Raw genomic sequence first — 15,991 nt, 5'->3', positions numbered from 1 at the left:
ATCTACTAAAAGATAAGCAAGAAAGTGGTCATTAGAGTAAATGGTGAAGTTACTTAGGTTCACATCAGTAATGCATGGAATTAACCATATTTAATGTTACTGGAGAGGAATAAGCCATCTCCCTAATCATAATCATCTTGATCCAATTCCATCCTTCAGAAATTTTAATTTATCTAACTTATAAGAAAATGTGTTAAACAAAGGCACTTCACAATATTAGTGCAATTTGCATCAAATGCACTAGAGAAAATTACCTAATACAATTTTCTAAGCCATTTAGTATCATGAACTTGGCACTAAAAGGAGAAAATTGCATTTTATGATTTGTAGGCTGTTGAAAACATCACACACCTGAATTCACACAATCTACATATTTTTATGCAGTTCCCTCAACAAAATACCAAGTCTGTAGTAAGCCAGAACACTAACTTGAATATTTTACTGCATTAAACTAAAATAGAAAGACATCTAGCCCTATTTGAGAAACAAACTAACTATGAAAACACTATAATCATTTTTCTCTCACTTTTGGAATAAAATTACAAGTCTCTTCTTGTCTCTACAGTTATTTATTTATTTATTTATTTATTTATTTATTTATTTATTTATTTTGTAAAACTAAAAGAATAGAAGTTTAAGACAGAGACTGAAAAAATATGTATGTATTTTCTTAATGTTCACACTCTATTGAATCAAAGGTTACTGAATAAAAGAACCAAACAGAAAAGATCTATACATCAATAGAGTGCATTAATTTCCCTTTTTTAAAAATATACTCATACTTTATTAGGTTCGTGCCAGTATAAAAACCAAATTATATAAACTGGGTAAAGTTATTCATTGAGAAAACTAATCTTAGAAGGATGGCCTCCTGATTTGTAATTCCCTAGTCAGCTATCGGAAGGGTAGGGGGCTGGGGAGTCAAAATAAATGAAGCACTTGATATTTGGAATTATGATAAATAACACAAGTTTTCAGAACTTGTCAAATGAGATGAACAGAGTGGCTATCATTTCTATCTTTTCATCATCTGATGTGGTACATAAAACAGTGACAATAAAACTCTGTAAAGATGATTACTCCTGAGATTCTTCTGTTGTCATGGTACTGCAAATACAGCAGGATCACATTTCAACTTAGACACCCAAAACCTGACTCATCTTGCCAAAGGGAATAGAATATAAAACATCACCTTAACCTCAGCATCAGAAAGAGAAATAAGATGGCAGAAAAGACACAAGGGCAGACACAGATTTCTCAGGCAAGAGAAGGAGCTGCAGGGCCAAACAAATACACAAAAGTCATTCTTGAGGTTAACAACTAACATAGGCAGAAAGCATTTTGCAGGGCATTTTGGAGCAAAGGAAGCAAAGACTGTAGAAATCAATTTATAAAGACTGTACTTAAAGTGACCTTTGAGCAATTGCATTAGCAGGGACTGAGAATTTCTTGCAAATAGAATAAGGATCCTGATATAAGGGATACCAACACCAAGGAAGAAAGGCACAGAAATAAGAACAAAGTGACATACAAAAAAGAAGACTCTAGATTAAAGCAGAATACAGATTACTTCCTAACTCAACCTAAGCCTTTCTTACATTTTCTTAGCAAGGAATAACTGTCACTTTACATTAGAACCTTACAGTATATTTTAGAGTGGCTATGTATATTTGTACCCAAGTTGTCATATGATAAAATCCATACCATGTCAAATACACTGTCATTCCCTGGTGTGAGTACACGTAATCTCAACAAATATTTATATTCTATTAATTAATAAAGTAGAACCCATCAACTGATGCTAAATACAAGAAAAGAAAGGATGATAAAAAACAAATTATTTACATAGTTTCAAAGTACCTCCTTATAAATTATTAATTACAAAAAAGAAACAGTATGTATATGGTAAAGACAATGGATAAAACTGCATTTATAATTGGAATGCTACTTATGTAATATGTGTACTTTTCAGGGTATCACAGTTATTACATATGTAGCATTTCAATTATAAATGCATAATCTGCTCCTAATTATAAGGAATCACTAGAAAAGACCAAAGTGAAGGAAGTTCCTCAACTACTTCAAAAATATCAACCATCATGAAACACAAAGCCTATTCCAGATTAAAGAAAATACATACATAACAACTAAATGTCAAACATGATTCTGGATTGGATTCTGTATCTCCCAAAAATGTGACAAAGGATATAATTGGGATAACAGACAAAAATAAGATATGGGTTTCTAACTAGATAAAGTTATTATCTAATTTCTTAATTTGTATTAATCAAATTTCTAAATTTGATAGCTATACTAGATTCTATAAATAATATCCTTATGCTTTGGAAATTCACACTATAATTTTAAGGGCTAAGAGGAGGCATGATGTATGACTTTGTACATATAAAAGAATATCTGTACTATTGTAACTTTAGTGTAAATACAGAAATATTTAAAGATAAAAGGTTAAAAAATTATGACATTAAAATTACAGCTGAAGCCAAAATCAGGTATCAATGATATAAAATGTACATCTATAGTAGTTTAATATATTTGAAATGTAATTAAAATAAACTTAACTATTTTATAATTTTATTACCAACATTATTAGTATTATTTATTAAAAATTTGACATAATAGTACAGAGACAATAACTCCTTGATAATACCAGCTGTGTTTTGTTACTGTACATATATAAAATAATAAATGATAGCTTTCACTTGAAGCTGGTGAAAGAGGAAGTATCCTTTGGCTTATTCTACAAGTATACATATGATGATGTCATTAAGTTCTTACCTGATTACTAACTGGCCAACGTGTCCATCTTTCTCAACTCCTGTTTTTGACATCTGCTTCACAGTGGTAAGGCAAATTAAGCAAATAACCCCTTAAGCTGATGCTTGTGCACTGTTTTGAATAAAATGCTTCCTAAACATTTTAAGTTTATTGTCAGAGTGTTGACTTCAATTATATATTTTATTCCTAATACATTTGCATTTACTTCTTTTTTTGTGCAATCATTTGTCCTCTTTTTAGTTTTCATTGCAGGTACATTTTCAGTTTGACACTGGAATCTAGTGGCAGAAGGATTGTAGAGGGTGTATCATATAAAAAATACCTGCACATCTTTTTTTTGTTTGTTTTTAAGAGAGAGAATGTGTGCACATGGGGATGAGGGGTGGGAGGAAAAGGCCAGAGGGAGAGAGAGAATCCTAAGCAGCCTCCACACCTAGTGTAGAGCTCCATATGGGGCTTGATCTCACAACCCTGTGATCATGACCTGCGCCAAAATCAAGAGTTGAATACTTAACCAACTGAGCCCCTCAGGAGCCTCCAAATACCTGCATTCTTAACACACAGCCATTTGGTTACTTCTTCCATAGTTTCCATCAAACTATTTTCTCTACTTGTAACCAATGTTTGTTAGTCATTCCTATTGTTCTTGGTTGGATAAGACTTTTTTTCAATCAGTAGCTTGGCAATGGTGTTTTGTTTTGTTTTGTTTTACATGCAATAGCTATTATATCATGGTCAAACATCTCATCTGAGAACAATTTCCAATACCTTTTAATACAAGCCAGAATTTCACAATATTAATTCTAAATTATATCTTATATGTTTATCTCTATTTGGAAATGAATCTTTGGATATGAACATGAAGGTAAATGTCATGGATGTACTAATGACAGTTTGCTTTGGAAGCCTGCATGATCCTATGACTACTTGTCACAGGTAAGTTCAATGATGTTCAAAATAATTTCTTTATTTTAAATAAATATTTGCCCACTCTGTCTTCCAAAGTTTGAGATCAGAAGTTAAAGCATATTTTGGCTCAATTCCAAAACAGAATCCAAACTTCCATTCATTTCTAGTGTATATGGATGTCAAAGTTTTGAGAAACAGGTTTTAAATCAATGTGGCAAATGGGAAAACATGGTTAGTGTTAAAGATAAGTAATTGTTCTAAATTTGAACTATTATTGGTCAAAGTCATACATAAATAAATTTAAAATTAATTTTTTAAATGAATTTAATGAGCTTTTAACAAGTTTTATCCCACTTAGAGTGACATATTTGCCTTTAACAATATTAAAATCCTCAGAGTCATTTGTAGTCTTAAAATGAAAGTCCAGTTTGTTAGCTCACCTCTGCAGTGATTCAGTAAACATGCCTCAGACATTTGCTAAGCCTAAATACAATGTGAAATCTCAGTCTTCTATGTGGGTGAGTTTTAATTTCCTTCTTTACTTTGAGTTTTTGAATTGCTTATACATCTATACTTCTTCCTAATTTCTATGGAAAATTGCTTTTGTATTTGGAGCAAACCCATACATATTATATAAAAATTCTTTTGATAAAATACAAATTATTCTATGTATTTGGAAATACAAACAATAGCTAATATAATTTTCAAAATATTCTCTACAACTCAATACCATATTCATTCATCCAAACTACACAAGTAATCATTAGACCAATACTGGTAATTCTATCAGATGCCTGACATCAAATAAAACATGAGACAGCTTTAAATCAAGATGTAGGAAATCAGAGGAGGAAAGGAAGAAAAAGTCAGAGTGCTAGTTATGAAAGCTACATGACAGAAACAAGACCTTATGACGGATTTATTAACAGCACCATAACTATTTTAAAAATGTAATTATAAGAAAAAGATTTAAATCAAACAAAACTAAAAGTTCTGAGCTTTCAATTAATTGATTTTTTTACACACTCTACAGAAAAGACAAAGCAATTTAAAACTTAATGATATTCAAAACTTAGATAAACAATTTTTAAAAGGTACTCAATATTCCCTATGCCCATACAGATTCATTATTATTTTCTTCATCTACCAGCAACATAGCTTGGTGAAAATTGTATATCATTATGAGCTAAGGCAACTGTGTTTTAGTATTAACCCTAACAAGTGAAACGTAGCAGAACAAGCCATCCCAACAACACCTGCAAAAGTAGTATTTTGAGCGAAAGATGCTTGGAAAGCAACATATAGGAGAACACTCATCTCCTCTCTTCTTCCTAAAGCAGGATATAAAGTTCGCATGTGAAAGATGCCCTACCTGAAGAAAAAGAACATTCTTATCATCAAAAATGGGGAGTTAAGGTCAAGAGAAAACTGCCCAAAATTTGTTAAAATAACCCCTATCTTCTTTTAGTCTCCCCATATATTTTAATGACTTTTCCACAATTACTACTCCATGTTATATATAAACACCTAGATCTAACTGCTCTTTGGGTCTTAATTTTTCTGTGAGGGCTCCCATGTACCTGTAAAAAACATTAAATAAAATTTGTATGTTTTTCTCCTGTTAATTTTTTTAAGTCAACCTAATACTCAGCTCTATCCCAAACAGAATAAAGAAAAAATTTTACCTACCCTATATAAGTACAGAAAGAAGCTCCCTAAATTATAATGGTTCAACTTATGACTTCCCAGCTTTGTGATGGCACAAAAGTAATATAAATTCCAAAGTATACAAACTATACTTTGAATTTTGAATTTTGCTCATTTCCTGGGCTAGTGATATGTATGGTATGATATTCTCTTGTGATGCTGGGCAGTAGCAGTGAACCACAGCTCCCAGTCAGCCAAACGATGATCATAAGGGTAAACAACCAAGGCACTTACAACTACTCTGTTTTTCACTTTCCGTATAGTATTCAATAAACTACATGAGATATTCAACACTTTATTATAAAATAGGCTTTGTGTTAGATGATTTTACACAATTGTAAGCTACTAAAAATGTTTCAAGCACATTTAAAGCCTAGGCTAAGGCTAGGCTAAGCTATGATATTCAGTAGGTTAGGTGTATTAAATGAATTTTTGACATAATATTTTCAACTTACGATGGGTTTATTGGGATTAATTCTATCATAAGTTGAAGAAGAAGATCCATAAATATTTTTTGAGCTTGTCAAACATCTCTAACATTACTAGACATCCTTTTTTTTTTCATAAATCAAAGAAGTTAGTATTAAACCATCATTCCCAAATTACTACAAATTTAGTTGCTGTAAGCAACACAATATGTCTCATAGTTCTTATAGGTTCAAAGTCCAACATAGGTCTCAATGGGCTAAAAATAAGGTGTCAGCTTGGATGTGTTCATTCCTGGAGGCTCTATGAGAAAATCTATTCCCTTGTATTCTCTAGCTCCTAGAGACTGCCTGTATCCCTTGGCTCACGGACCCCTTCCTCCATCTTCAAAGTCGCTAATGTTAAAATTCTTTTTCCTCTTCATATCTCTATATCTGACCAAATTTGGGAAAGATTTTCTGTTTTTAAAAAGCCAAGTGATTAATTTGGACCCCCCCCCCCCCGATAATGCAGAGTAATCTCTCCACCTCAATATCTTCAACTTTAATTATTTTTCCATGTAAGGTAACATTCACAATTTGGGGAGATTAGGATATGGACACTTAGGAGGGGCCATTATTTTGCCTATCACATGGTATTTCATGGAACTTCAGTTTAGGACCATAATTACTAATCTCTAAGAATAAAGAATTACACGGCCAAAAAGCTTGTGAAATTTCCTATTAAAAATTCAAAGCAAACATTGCTATTTTTTAGATCTTAAAAAGTCTTCAAAGTATTTAAAAATTTTTGCTTAATGATATTTTTATATATTTTCACACTAATCTGGCAAGTTTTCTCTCAATACCAATTGTGAAGTGCCTAACTACAATATCTTGTTTCAGAAAAAATAGTCTATGATATCTGAACTCAGCAGTAATTACGAATATTCAAAATCATAATGCAAAAGATGTTAAAAGTCATCAAAAAAGATATGTGTACAACTATAGATATTTTTCAATTTTGTAGTAGATCATTAGAATTAAGGTTGGCAAAAAAATATCCTGGATATATCATATCTCCTGTTAATTAGATTAACCCTTCAAGTTAGCTTGTCAAAGAAAAAGAATTTAAAGCAAGCAAGATGACTGTATGGGGGTGGGGGGGGGGGGCGGGCAACAGATTCAGTGTACCTTGGCAAGGCATTTCCTTAGTTTCTATTCTCTTTGGCTCAAAGTTGTTTAGTGACCCTGTCTGCCAAGATAAAAACCTGAAAGAAAAAGACTAGCCTAAATCTCACTCCCACAAAAGTATTTTTTATAAGCCAAATCTCAGACTCTTCTAAAATGTGAATCAAATTCACCATCAGAAAAACCACATCCTCATCTGTGTATCCATATCTCAACTTCCAGTTTCCCCAAGTAATAGAAAGCCAATTTCCTCTAATTTTCTCCAAAGGTTAAAACAAAGAAACAAACAAAGCAAGAGTTTCTAGTAAGTATTTACTTAACCAGAAATTCTAATAATGAAAGCAGCTCTTTTTCCTACAGCAATACATATATGGAACTAACCTATATTAAGTGCTTAACTACTTAAGTACTAGGTTCCTAAGAAATTAACATAGAAACAGAAGTTGTTAAGATTTAAGGATTTAGAAGTTTCTTATTCATTAGCATCAAATGAACAGTTACCTGTGTTATGAAAGAAATAAAATATGAATCTATTTTAGCCAAGAACTCAGGATTAGGTGAGAAAATGAGAAAACATCTACGATAAATAATTACTATATGATCTTTACATTGCACTTGTCCTCTAGACAAAAGTTATCTACTTCTGCAAAGAACTTTCATGCATTTTTAATAAGTTGATAGTAGTGATTGTTAGTTATGGCTATTAAATGGTATTTGAATGTGCCGGACATTGCTTTCCTATTTATAGTAAAGTATATACTAAGATATTCAAGAGTTACATGTTACATACATAAATATATACACATGTATACATGCTCATAAAATACAAAACACTACTTATGTGCGTTAAAACATTAACTATCTTTACTAACTATTGTATTTAGGAAAACAGAAGGAAACAATATCAACTAATACATGTTTTCTTTTAGGTGCTAATATATGGCTCTTGAAAATCCAAAGTAAAATACGATAATTAGGGTAAAAAAGGATCAATCCTAACACTTTAGAAAAGATTGAATCCTAGGATTCGAAGTATGTCCAAATAGGAGTTTGAGGGTAAATAAAGTTTTTATTCTTTCTCTTTTCTTTGAAAGATTTTTGTGCTGCTAAATTTATTACTTCATTTTATAAGTTCCACTTTTATTTAAATTCCATTTTAAAGTAATTACAAGTTTAAGAAAGGACTAAAGTTGACTATTTCTGGGAAAACTCAAAATTATGGGCTTTCATCTCCTAAGAAGGAAGTTGGGACTTAACTGCTGCTGCCTTCATAAAAGAAACAAACTTTTAATTTACTTTAGCTCATCTGTTTACTTGTATAGATCACTTTTTGTCTGTGCTTTCAAGTGTACCACACTAGAGATCTATAGTCATTAAGCTTGTGCTTTGGTCTTCAATAATGGAGCTTGATTTTCTCTCATTTAATCAGATTTACACAATTTTCCAGACTAATTGGGGTAAACTGTCTAATTAAAAAACCAATTATATCTTATAACTTACCAAGTTTTTTATTGAAGCCACCATTCCACATAACCATTGTAGATTTATACATATGCAGCGATCAAAACTTAGTATTATATATGAATGCTTTATTTACCATCTATTATAAATGTCCAATCTGTTAGATTGAGCACATAGATATAGTGAAAGAAAGTTTGGATTGACTGTATATTAGTGACTTTTATCACTCTAGTAAGCATTTTAACTCTTCAATGGGTATTTAGTTCACTGGGGTATAACAAGCTACGTGAATAACTAAAGTCAAAATAATACTGTTACACATAACAAATTATTACCCCATAAAATAATATAAGAATTGTGTAAGTGTTTAGCAGCCGTCAAATGAAGATACTCATTACCTATATCTAGTTTGCAATAAAGTCACAAGACAATATTCACTCATTCATTTTTAGAAGATAACCTATTAGAATCCCTAGGAGATACACAAGTGTAATTTATACAGTATAAGCTATAATTATTATCTAATATGATCAATATATACATAATTAATGTGATCACTAACGCAGAACAAGCTATAAAGATTACCTGATAGACTAGAAATAGATATTGTGTATCTATCAATAAATGAAATTTATGATATTCTTCTACTTAGCTACTAGACAGTTTAAGAAGGACCAGTCACTGATTTCCTACGTAGATAATTAGTCTATCTTGGGACACCTGTGTGGCTCGGCCGTTGAGCACCTGCTCCTGGCTCCGGGCATGATCCTGCAGTCTCAGGATCGAGTCCCACATCAGACTCCTTGCCTGGAGCCTGCTTCTCCCTCTGCCTACGTCTCTACCTTTCTGTCTCTGTGTCTTTCATGAATAAATAAATAAAATCTTAAAAAAAAATTTCTTTCTCTCTGTATGTGCTTCTCTATGTGTCTCTGTTTCTCTCCCACACACATACTTAAACACGGAGTCATTTAAATTCCTTAAGAAGTTCTATTTTAATTACTAATCAAGTATAAGTGCTTCCAATTTCCAGATAACTACAAACATCCTTAGAGGAAAAACAAAGTTTATGAATGCATCCCTGTTCCATATTAGGTAGATGCTTAAATGTAAGAAAATCATAATTTGATGTATGTTGGGCCAGTTAATACTTTATTCTCACTACTTCTTTAGACATGCTGGTGGAGAGTATGATTCATAATGTGAAATATAATTGGATTTTATGGAGATATGGTTATTTCAAAAAAGCATCAAAAGATCATTTTCATGCCTACATTGTAAAGATGTGCTTTCCTTAGCATTTTCCTAGGAATAAATATCATTGTTATTTTTCACATCAAAGAAAATAAAATCATAAGCAGTTTTGATTAAAAGCTGTTAATTACAGAAAGCTAAGAATTTCTTATTCTTCATTTTATTTGTTTATTTAGGGTGTGGCAATGGTGATTATTTTTTTTACTTTTACATTCCAGAGCTGTGCTATCCAATAAGAGTAAACAATAGCCACATGTAGCTATTTAAATTTAAATTTAATAAAATTAAAAATTCACTTCCTCAGGAGTCACACTAACCACATTTTAACTGATCATTGAACAGATAACATGGAACATTTCCATTATCTCAGAGAGTTCTTTTGATCAGTACTGCTCTACAAATGCTGCCAAGATGGAAAGATTATGAGTTTGGGCAATCAGCACTCTTTTTTTCTTTTCTTTTCTTTTTTCCTTTTGCCATCAGCACTCTCAAGTAATATAGCCAATATTCAAACTCGGGCTTATCTCCAGAGTCTCTGCTTTTCCCACTGCACTAGGGTTTTGGCAACCAAAGATACTCTGGTCTACAATATATTTTCAGCACAATTTATAAATGTGTAGCAGGGATAGACAGTTATGTAAAAAAAATACTTGACCCAACTCCCTAGCTATAGAGAACAGTGCAAACATTTTTAAAAAGCTAGTCAGGCAACACAAACATAAATTCATTTATACTTAACTAATAAAAATTATAGCTTCAATTGAGTCTGGACTCACTCTACTTTCAAAAATAATATAGAATTAATGATAAGGTCTAACTATCTAGTGCTTTATTAAAACACTGTAATTTAACTCATGAATTGGTTTATTAGTTTCATTCTTCAGTTGACCATGGAAAATGACTGTTGTAAAACTATGGTCAAAGACAAATGGGAAATAGCTTAGTTTGGGATGCTCTAACAAAAGTACCATAGAATGAGTGCCTTAAACAGAAAACAGATTTCTCATGGTTTTGGGGGCTAGGAAGTATAAGATCAAGGTGTCAGCCCTATGGTTCATGTTGAGAGTTTTTCCTGGTTTTCAGAGAGACACCTTCCTGCTGTATTCTCACATCCTCTTTTATTTATTTATTTTTTATTTTTTTTATTTTTTTTATTTATGATAGTCACAGAGAGAGAGAGAGAGAGAGAGGCAGAGACACAGGCAGAGGGAGAAGCAGGCTCCATGCACCGGGAGCCCGACGTGGGATTCGATCCCGGGTCTCCAGGATCGCGCCCTGGGCCAAAGGCAGGCGCCAAACCGCTGCGCCACCCAGGGATCCCTCACATCCTCTTTTAAAAGGGTACTAATCCCATTCTAGGGGTTTTATCCTTAAATTCTAATTACCATCAAACTGGGGATTGGGGTTTTAACATATGAATTATGTGAGGATATACACATTGTCTATTGCAGGAAAGGATAACTGTATACCCTGAAACCAGACCTCTGCAATTCTTTAAAAAATAGCTCTAATGTGCTAAGAAAAATATTCAGAAATTAGGATTTTCTAAAATAAGAGATATTTTGAAAAAGTTGAAGTTCCAAGGAATTATGATTGCATAATGATTGATCTGGGATTCTTCACATTATCTTTTCAGCCCAGCCATGAATGCCCCCTCCCTAGATCTAGTAGCTCTAGGAGACTTTCCATATATCATATTGGGAAGATAACCGTATCACTTAATGATTATTTCTTTTTTGTCCTTATTATTTGGCCAAAACTAGCTGTCTTTAGGAAGAACTTTATATCATAAAATAATTTGCCTAGGATCTGTAGCTACAATCAACAGTGACTCCTGGAACTATTAACCTCTTCCCAGCCTCATCTCTTATTTCTGCCCCAGGGTTCTCCATGGTGTAGGAAGTCAGCTATTGACTTTAGAACCAACACTTTTCCAATTGTTGCCTGGACCATAAGTTACTACAACCTACAGAATGTGCACGTACCTACTCAGTGCACTTTTCAAATTATGAGTTGAATCAGTTTAGAGGATTAGAAAATGAATTTACTGTATAGAAAAGTTTGAAAAATAGTAAACAAAATATAACACACAACAATTTTGTTTCAGTCACAGATTTCGTGGCAAACAATAGGAAATGAAAAAAAGTGAACAAATTCAGTAATAAAAATGTTCACTATTACAATAAAAATTCTCTTGTTTATACGATTCAATGTTTCTTTTATCTGCACATTGTCTTTTTCTCTGTCAATTTATATTCTCATCAACCATCTATAGATCTGCTTTGTCAACAAAACTTAAATCTGATTTCTCAAAAAATAATGTTTTTGATATATTTTAGGAAAGAAATAGCCCAAATCAAAACATAGTATTTAAAGCTGAGTAACAGATATATTCTAGAATGATAAATTTATTGGTGGTACAATTATAACTTTAACTGTTGTATTTACTGAATGCATCCAAATAACACTAATAACCCTAAAAGCTTAAGTCATGTGCTCACACCTAAGCAAATCATTGGGGCAAGGAGGATGGGAGTCTCCATCCTCCATCCTTGGTTTTATAAATGAGATATTGTAAAGGTCAACAGTATACCTACTCTAGTCACTATTCCATGTCAAGAAAAATTTCTCAGGGAAATCAATATTTAAATGAAATATAATTCCTTTATAACAAAACTAACCATCATATAAAAATGGTTCATTTTTTGCTTTGTTAAATTTTCCTATTTCTCAGTAGCATTTATATAAGTCATCGTGGGATTTAAAAGCTGGAAAGAGAAGGAAGACACAGGATGCCATCTCTTTTCTCATTTCAAAAGGAATCGAAATGAACACACATATTCGTTTTCTTTCATGACACATCTACAGAAATATAATGTATTACATAAACATGTATCAACAAGGATTTCCAACATGGAAAAAAAACAGGAAAAAAAAAGCTATCCAAATATAAATTTTAAGCTAACTGGATCACTAAGAAGCTCTGTATTATTTACATTGCAGCATGGAGATAAATGAGGTCAGTCTTACGCAAACTGCTGTCATAAACTGGGAGAAAAAAAGGTCTACAAAGTGACAAATATTATCAAGAATGTGACAATCTCCTACTGTTCCTGAGGCACTATAGTACATTTATCAGTGAAACATCCCTAGAGATATGTTTTTTGCATAAACATACAGTTCTTGACATTACCGATGAAAACTCCCTTGCGTTCTTACTGTGATAGTACTTTTTAAAGCCCTTATCATTTGCCAATTTATAAGCAAATATAGATTTGATGATCTATGCTGTCACATTTTCTTGCCAAGACTACAAACAGAGTTACAGGGAATTTCTTGCACTAGAAGAAGAAATTCAGTGTCCTGGATCCCAGTTTCATAGTGGCCAGCTATCTGCTCCACCCAATTATCAGCTACAAAAAATAGTAAGAACTCTATCTACAGTCACACAGAACAAATTGAAGGAATAGTAACTATATCTTACTGGTCAGTTGGCAGGCCCTTTATAATACTAAAGTACAGTACTAGTCTCGTAATAATGCAAGTATTAAGAGATTAAGTTGATAAAACCACTTAAAAAACATTAACCCTTCATTTTACAAATTTACAAAATGTTTTGATTAAGCAAAACAAGCTAATTAAAAAAATGGAAAAAATTTAGCTAATGAATTAAGGCCAGAAAAAAATAAATATCATCCATAATAGAAAGGAATAAATAAAACATTCTTTATTCACAGAAGGCATTATCATGTATATAGAAAAATCTTGTAAAATCTGTAAGAAAAGCTACTAGAAATAATAAATTAATTTCGCAGAATTGCAGGATACAAGATCAATATGCAAAAATCAATTGCCTTTCTATGTATAAGCGATGACAATCAGAAATTAATTTTTTAAATGCCATTCACAAAAAATATGAAATACTCAGAGACAACTATGACAATACATGTGCAATATACATAAACTATAAAGTTCTGTAAAGTACCATTGAGAGAAATTAGAGAAAACATAAGTAGTAGAGTCATATGTTCATGAGTTGAAAGAATCAAAATTGTTAAGATAGTAATTCTTCCTAAATAGAACCATAGATTCAATACCACCTGAACCAAAAGACAAACAAGCAGCATTTAGAAAAAAAATAGAATTGAGAAGCTGGTTTTAGAATTTAAATGGGATACACTATATTTAAAATAGTCAAAACAACTTTGTGAAAGAAAAAATTTGGAGAACTTCCTGACTTTAAAATTTATCATAAAGCTACAGTAATTAGGATAGTGCTGCACTGGGTACACATAGTCAAATAGATAAAAAGAACAGAATAATATATAGAATTATTCAATCACTATATTGTACACATGAAACTAATATAACACTGTATGTTAATTATACTGTTATTTTAAAAAATGAAAAAACAGCTATAGTGAATCTAGAAGTAGATTCACAAGTGATTTTGTCAGGGAAGAAAAGTCAGTTCAGTGGAGATAAGACAGTCTTTTAATGCATGGTGCTAGAACAATTGGATGATCATATAAAATTCAATGAACTTCAGCCCAAAGTTCACAGCATATTTTAAAAATTAAGTTAAAAAGTATCATAAAAAAGTTTCATAAAAAATGTAAAACTTCTAAAACTATAAAAGTTCTAGAAGACAATATAGAAGAACATTTTTGTGTCATTGGGTTAAACAAACATTTGTTAGACATGACATTAAAAGTATAGTCTGTAAAAAAAAAAAAATAGACAAATGAGACCTCAACATACTTAAAAACTTCTTTTTGAATGTCATTATCAAGAAATTAAAAAGACCAGACCATAAAAAAATTCACAAAAGAGATCTGATAAATTGCTCTTATCCAGAATATATAAGAAACTCTCAAAACTCAATAGTAAAATACTTTTTTTTTTTTGCCCTGTGGGTCTGACCTCTCCTCTCCCACCCACCGACACCACAGTTGACAGGTAGAACTAGCTAGAATGAACCAACCACAACACATAGACCAGACTCGATAGAGACTAGACCCCAAAGCCCCTTTGTTCCTGATAGCCTGAAATTCTTATCCCTCTGAGACACAGAAGGTAGTGAACACTATTGAGAAGATCAATAAAAACACCATTGAGAAGATCAATCAAGAGTCCCACTAACAATAAGCAACCAGAAGAAGTGCTCTCCTTTACCACTAGGCATGAGATTCATCTCAGCCAGAGAGAAATACCACAGTAGTTGGAAAAGTACCAGTGAAAGAGATCCAGCCACTACAAGCAGCCCCCACAGAAAGCCTCTTTGACTCTGTGAGCCTAGGACTCCCCTTCCTGGCACACTTCAAAATATTAATGTGGCCAAGAGCCAACAGTATGGAAGATCCTTTCACAAAAATACCCAGACAGGGAAGTGTTCTAGATCTCTCAAAAACAAAGGTTAATCCTGATACAAGCAGGGCACCTCTTTATTTCCACATGTCTGAGGCCATTCCTTCCCCTTTAGAGAAGATTATAGTCCTGTCAAGGAAACAACTTTTGCCTACTCGGAGAGCTTCAGAAGGAACCAGTAGGAGCTCCAGGGGTACCAGATAAGCCAAAAATATCAATAAGACAATGCAAAATCACTAAAGATTAAGCTGTTTTAAGAACCATAACCCCTCAAAGTTAAATCAGGAACTGTAAGCTAAATCTAAACAGGGTGACTGCCTGCTAAAATAAAAGATATAGACAAAATATCTATATCTTTACCTATCTATAGCAGATAGATCTATGTCTATATCTGACCCAGACAAAATAGAAAAAAAAACATAATAATAAACTAAATGTCTAGGATACAGTAAAAAGCAACAATCATACTAGAAGCCAAGATAATCACAATCTAAAAAAGACTTATGCCAAATTGAGATAAATTAGATACTGAAATTATCTGACAAGTATTTTAACGTAGCCATCATAAATATTATTCAACAATCGATTATAAATTATCTTATAATGAATAAAAAATAGAAAATCTCCACAATAAATTATTAAAGAGGACTAAATGAAAGTTATATGACTGAAAAGTTCAGTAAGAGAAAACTCACTGGAAGGACTCAATAGTAGAGTTGAGATGAGTAGGATAGACTCAATCAAACTAAGGACAGATCAAAGGACAGATTCTCGGACAATCTCATCCAAGAAACATATACTAAAAAAAATGGACAGAGCCTGAGAGGCCTAAGGAGACTGAAAGACAATATGAAAATACCCAGCATTCATATTTACTGAATCCCAGAAGGAAAGCAGCAGAATTA

General features: G+C 32.3%; 1 protein-coding gene across 23 annotated transcripts in view; it reads right to left on the bottom strand.

Annotated features, from left to right (window-relative positions):
• Nucleotides 1-15,991, bottom strand: part of STPG2 (sperm tail PG-rich repeat containing 2) — a 531,806-nt gene that overhangs the window by 101,114 nt on the left and 414,701 nt on the right. For 2 of the 23 annotated variants that reach the window (XR_005382817.1, XR_005382812.1), the window contains exon 13: nt 2,797-2,849. The exons of 20 other annotated variants lie outside the window; for them this stretch is intronic. The gene's annotated coding sequence lies outside the window, so the exon portion shown is untranslated. Of the gene's footprint in view, nt 1-2,796; nt 2,863-15,991 lie in introns of all 23 variants that reach the window. One more of the 23 variants, XR_005382821.1, reaches the window with a different exon arrangement.

This window comes from Canis lupus, chromosome 32, assembly GCF_011100685.1.
Source record: "Canis lupus familiaris isolate Mischka breed German Shepherd chromosome 32, alternate assembly UU_Cfam_GSD_1.0, whole genome shotgun sequence".
In the NCBI taxonomy this organism is placed as follows: Eukaryota; Metazoa; Chordata; class Mammalia; order Carnivora; family Canidae; genus Canis; species Canis lupus.
The sequence above is the reverse complement of the archived record's forward strand: the minus strand, read 5'-3'. Positions and strand labels throughout refer to the sequence as shown.